A 6389-nucleotide genomic window follows, 5' to 3' on the forward strand; every position below is an offset into this window, starting at 1 on the left:
TTCTGCTCTGTTAAACAATACTCCAAGAAAATTTTCTCGTTGAAGTAGCTTCCTTAGGAATTCTTTAAAATTTTCAGAGAATGTTAATATACTCAGGAGTGATAAATTGGATAAGGAGAAGCCTCAAAATAATCCTTTTACTTTTAGTTAGTTGGAATAATGTTCTGGAACTTAAGAAGACATTAGAAAAATTATTTCTTGATTCAAAAAATTATTGTTCTTGAATTATGAAAAGGCAAAATTATGCACAAAAATCAGAGTTCTAGTATAAAATATTTATTATTTAATTTATTAATTTATTAATTTATTTTATTTAGGACCGAAAGCTAAAAAAATCACAGGGAAAATCGTTAATATTCAAATCAATGATTTTTTTTAATTATTAAGATAATAACTTTAATTGTAATTCTTTTTTCCTTGCCTTAAATCAAATCTAATATTAATCAAAAGACATCCAATTTAAACATTGCAAACTATGAAATTATAAGAGTTCCCGGCTGACACAGAGTCAGTGGTTTTTACGGGTCAGGAAAAAGTTTCAAGATATTAGTCGGAAAATAATCTTGAAATTACTTTTGCACATGAGAAATACCTATATCAATAAGATTTTCACACTTCGCGTCAACAAACCTAGTGGCAAATAGGCGAAGCTCAGAGTGAGCTCACACATACATTTGCACCCAAGTAAAAACCGACTCTTTCGATAACGCGAATGTGAATAGTTTTAATACTCATTGGCTACAGCGTCGGTATCATATGAAATCATATAGATTTTTCAAAAATTAGTCTTAAAAAAATTACGAAATTAATTTCACCTACGAGCAGTCCTGATTTATTGACGATTTTATTACATTGCGTAAATAAAAATTTAAGTTTTCTTTTTCCTAGCTAGGATCGCTGCAGTCTATGTTATTTGACATCCAGTGCTTTGTGAATCATTTTTAATCAAGGTGTTGCTGTGAGTATTGTGGAGTTTAAAAAGAAACAAGGAAAATATTTGCTGAGAAAAGAATTGGTAAGTTTTCTAAAACCCATTATTACAGAATCCTGAATATCAAAATGAATTAAAAATTTTATTTTTCTGTATTCTAGACGCCAATGGAATATCCCGAAAATCAGGCATCCCAAATTCAGGCATCTCAGAGTCGCCTACGCTAAGGAGCAGCAACTGTAAGATGACGACAGAATGACCTGGTAGATGAATCATCTTCAGAGGGCGAATATGAAACTTAAATTTTTCAATAAAAGTATAATAAATATTCACAAAGTCAAATTTGTTTTATTTATATACATAATATGTATGTATATATACATACATATATATAAATTTATATATAATTTTAAAAGAAATTTTAAAATATTATGTATTAGGACCATTGAAAAAATATATTATTGTGGTCTTAAAATTAAATTTGGTTTAGTTTTGCGACTATTCTACTGTCGCGTAAATGAAGGAGTCGGTAAATTTGCTACTCACACGGATGAGCTACTCAGCGCTACTCACTAATACACACACACGAAAAAAAGTGCCATTTTCTAACAAATAGTCGGAAAACTTTATATGGGAACTACTGACGAGTTCTATTGACGCGAATTGTGAAAATCTTAAAAAAATCTTAAAGTTGTGTCAGCCGGGTTATGACGACATAATTCATAAATTCTACGAATTTTTATTCCTTTCGACATGCTAATGAACATTGCCTGTCAGAGAGGATGATTTTGTGTGCATTTTAGAATATGCATAGCCTCTAAGGTACATAGTGAAATCCTGAATTTTTCATGAATATTTAAATTTTTTAAAAATTCAGGATTTGAAGCGTGTGCCACCCTGTGCTTAGCATTTGAGAGCTTTTCTCTGTTCTTCACCCTCCAAAAAAAAATCAGTAAAAGTAAAAAGCGCAAGATGCATAAATATTTATATATTATGGATGCAGGTGCAAATTAAATTTATTGTATTAGAATTTTCCTAGGTACGTTATAAAAAAAATGTTTAGTGTTTTATCTCACGTGCTGGATAATTTTATCGCGTAAAGAGAAAAAAAAATTTAAATGTCCACTTGAATATGAAATAGTTTCACGTGCTTGGTGAATTTTTATTGAGTGTGCAAATTTATGGCATAATTTGTGAGCATTGCTTGATTTTTCTTTTGCAGATGGGTTTTGGTGGAGGCACTCTTCGCACCAGAGAAATATCACATGGCCATAATTCTCTATAAATTCACCCGTTGGCCATTTTTCTTCACCAAACGATCTGCCACTGTCTGGTTTGATAGTTTGCTGGTGGTGGTGGTGTGGTACTTTGCAGTGGAGATTGGTTTGGGTTGAGGGTGGTTTTTGAGGGAAACTAGAAGGGGTTATTTCTTATACTTTTCAGTTAAAAAAAATATATATAAATGAAGATATCATTTCTCTGAGTGAGCATTTTGTATAGACAATTCTTATATTGTGGCACGTCTTGAATGGGGAAAAAGTTTTCGGATTCAGCAACAGTAACTCTCGCTATTTGTATTTAGACATGCGTCCCGGATGGTAATGTCAACAACTAATTTATAAACGTGTTGTTTGACACAAAAGTTGGTGAAAAACAGAAACAAGTACAGAGCACGGCACGAAGACATTCTGCTGGTGACTGCTGAAATATTATGACACTTTCTTCGAGGGGGTGGCTTTTGCTATAAGCATATATAGCGAAGGGGGTGTGGGTGGGTTGTGCGAATTCCATACCAGCAGGGGCAAGTGATAAATAGATTGTGACAGATGGTCTCTTTTTTTTTGGTGAACTGCTGGTTGTTATTGGTGACCAAATTTTCCCAAGGGGACGACAACAACGCACACAAGAAAAGAAACAAGTGACAAGGAAAAAAGCACTTTCCGGAACTTACAACCATTTCGGACCCACCCCATCGTCGTTTCCTACTCTCCTATATATAGCACACTTCCATGGACTTTCAGTGCGTCTCTATATAGCAGGACGCATTGGAAAGGGAATGTGTTGAAAAAAAAAAACAAGAAAGAGGCACCCTCTCCCAAGAAAGAAGGGTGGAGTGGTGGTGCACCATGAAAGCTTCACCACCCCCTACCATCCCATGAAACATCGCTTACAACGTAGTTTTGATTTTTGGGGTTTGGGACAATGAAGTATTTTATGATTTCGCACTTATCCACTGACAGACAGGAAAAAATAAAAAAAGAAATAAATATGGAAAATGTGGCTTCCACAATGTGAGGAAAATAAGAAAATATTTGTGCAGGGATTTGAGCGCAGGTTACCACACAAGCCCCCGAGATAACAGATAGCTCTCTGTTAGCAAAAATAAGGTTGAATCCCAAAAATGCCATACGACCATTTAATATATCACATTCCCCTACCCCTGCCCCCCAGCGTGATATTTTGGATTATTACTAGTCTCCACGATAAATATCTCAAATCTCCCTTTCTATGACGTCTCATTTTATATATATACCTCTTCGCTATATACAATACATACATAGAAAGAACTGTCAGGCTTTTCTGCACACAATTTCCTCCCATGGTATGCCAGCTAATTCCTATTTTGATGATTTTTTTCCTGTCCACCCACCGCGCTGGACAAATAACACTACAATTCTGAGATATTGAGCAATTTTCTAAGGTCCATTTAATCGGTTCAGCAGAGCAGTAATTCGCCATGAAGGCTCGGGGAAATTCCACTAAAATCGCCATGAACGGCAAAATCTCTGTTTTTGGATAAGTAAATCATTTGGTTTACGATTGAAAATACATAATAGCAACAATATCAGATAAAAGCTCCGATGCAGAAGAATTAATCATACGCATGAATGATAAAATACTATCTGTTTATCTCCCGTTTATTTGCCATGCGAACATTATGCTGAATCCAGGAACAAAATGAGAATTAACATTTAGTTCAATTAGTACGAAATTTAGATGATTGAATTAATGTGATTAGATTAATCATTATTTTTATTCATGATTCAATTTGTATTGATATCTGCTACAATTCATTTTGCTTTGTATTTTGTTTCTAAAAACTTTCCTCTTTGTTCTTGCTTTATTTTTAATTCATTAACAGAGTTCTCACTGTAAGAGGAAATTTCTCGCAGATGAATTTTCTTTATTTATAAATGAAAGCTTTTAAAGTTAAACCTTTAATCCTTGGCGGATAGAATATTTGTAACTATCGCTAATGAATTCGCCATATACATGATGAAAGTCAAGTAATTAGAGGATTTGAATTTTAAGGATATTTCCCGGGAACTTAAAATTGCAAAACTTTCACTACGAGTTCATTGAATGAATTTTTATGAAGAAAGTTCAATTATTTAAAAAAAATATTCATGATTTCTTTTAAATTCAATACATTTTATCATCAAAAGCTTTCATAAATATCATGAATTAATTTTAATGAAGTCATACTTGAAATTTTCAGACTTTCCCTGAAAATTGTAGGTAATATTTTTAATTTATAAATAATTCGATTTTTGGTTAAAAACATTTTTCCATTTCATCATGAGAAAATGGCAGAAAAGTCTCTTTTTAATGTTAGAATATTCAAATATGTTTTTATTATATTTTTTAGAATAAAACTTTTCATCAAAAAAATGTCCTTAAAATGATTGTATAGAACATACCTTTGGATTGTACAGGGCAGAGATTAGCAATAATGAAGACAATAGATATCCCAGTGTAGCCGGGCAGGAGAAGTCATTTACCTTTGTAACGACAGTTAAGAAGAAACACAGATTAGGAAAATACAGCGTTGGAACTTCCTGGATTCGGTTGGGCATCAATCATACCTTTGGAGATACAGGTGAGAAATACATTAGTAGCCTTTCTGGTGAGAAGGAACAATTTTGGTTTCTCGTAGCTCCCGTAGATGCCGGATGTCTGGGTGTTCTGAAGGGGCCAGATGAGATGGAGAAGAAAAATGCACGGATTCTTCCCAACACCAATTGAATATAATTTCAAATTAAGATTTTCAAATATAAATTGTGGCGCGATACGCCTTTGATTCACTTTTTAATTTTACTATAAAATCTAAGCCCGATGGGCCTAACGAGGCTTGATAAAAATTAATTTCCCAAAAAAGAGTTTGGGACTCGTGATTGCCATGAAGTATACTGACGGAAGGAAGTAACAAAGATAGAAAAATGATGGCGGTTAAAAATTGCAAATGCGTTTCAAAACAAAGAGTCCGTTGCAACATAGAAAATTCAAACTATGCTAAAAAGTTACAACGGATGTTGTACAATGATTTAAAAGCTCATAAACTTTTAAAAAAATATATGTATATTAAAGAATTTTTAAATGTTTGTGGTATTCGTAGACAGTTTTTTTTTCTAATTTTTACACAAATACTTTTAAAAGAACTAATAACAAATAAAGTTTTATTTTTTTTAATTCTCTCAAAGTTATGACCAAAAATAAAAACAAATCTTCGGTTCTCAAAAGCTTCTGAGCATAGCCAAGGGGGGGGGAAAGCACAATTGAAAGCTCTTTTGTACTTTGTTCAATAGACTGTTACTTAAAACCGAAAGAAGTTAAAATTATGGACAAAATATAAGAAAATTAATTTTATTCCGTTTCTTTCACTTTTTTCCTCTTAGAGATCCTCTCTAGTGTATGTAAGGTGTATAAGAAATTATTAAGCTCTGCTTGAAACATTACAAATTCATCGTAAGCGTGCCTCCATCTAAATGCCGTTCTTCATAAAGATGCAGAGCAAACGACGAAGAAAAGGGTTTGTGTTTGCATAGATAGGGGGTAAAAAGGGATTTAAATACTTTCCACCCCCACTTGGTTGGTTTTTTTCTCTCATCTTTCAGTTTGCTGCGGTATGGAAAGGACATTGTATATTTTAATAGAATTTGGATGACTTCATTTGAGATTCAGGGAGAAAAAAGCATGCAATAAAGGTCCGTTTTTGTGTGTGTGTGTGTGTGTGAAGGAGTGAAAGCGTTCAAAGATCACAAGAACTACCTCGCAATTTCGCTTAAGTTTTATCGTATACGCCCCATGGATTTATGCAAATCGCACTTTATTACATTTTCCCTTTTTCCACCATGCCTTTTTCAATACACAAACATCCACTTCCATTCACAACCAACATCCATACCCTCGTCCCTCTTTTTTTCTCTCTCTCTCCCTCAGTGTCACCCACACTACGAGGTCGCGCAGTTCCTCCACATAGCTCTCCACCCGCACACCCCCTTTAACCAATTGAAGATGAAGGTACGAAATAACCAAACCAACTCAATTGGATGTTGAACAGACAACTCTCAAAGGACAATTTTTCTTGACATCATCCCAGCATTTTATGTGTGTGCTCATGCATAAAATCACATCTTAAATCTTGGAGTATGTACAACACACCGGTTATGTTTTTCCT

General features: G+C 33.7%; 2 long non-coding RNA genes across 2 annotated transcripts; one reads left to right on the forward strand and one right to left on the reverse strand.

Moving 5' to 3' along the window:
• The first annotated feature begins 485 nt into the window (after positions 1–485).
• Positions 486–1273, forward strand: LOC129791427 (uncharacterized). Its single transcript, XR_008750696.1, has 2 exons — positions 486–1015; positions 1093–1273. It is a non-coding gene; the product is annotated as an uncharacterized LOC129791427 (long non-coding RNA).
• Positions 1274–4618: 3345 nt separating this feature from the next.
• Positions 4619–4906, reverse strand: LOC129791428 (uncharacterized). Its single transcript, XR_008750697.1, has 2 exons — positions 4798–4906; positions 4619–4713 (listed from the first exon to the last, which is right to left on the reverse strand). It is a non-coding gene; the product is annotated as an uncharacterized LOC129791428 (long non-coding RNA).
• Positions 4907–6389: the final 1483 nt, after the last annotated feature.

The sequence above is a fragment of the Lutzomyia longipalpis genome, chromosome 2 (genome assembly GCF_024334085.1).
Source record: "Lutzomyia longipalpis isolate SR_M1_2022 chromosome 2, ASM2433408v1".
NCBI classification, from domain to species: Eukaryota; Metazoa; Arthropoda; class Insecta; order Diptera; family Psychodidae; genus Lutzomyia; species Lutzomyia longipalpis.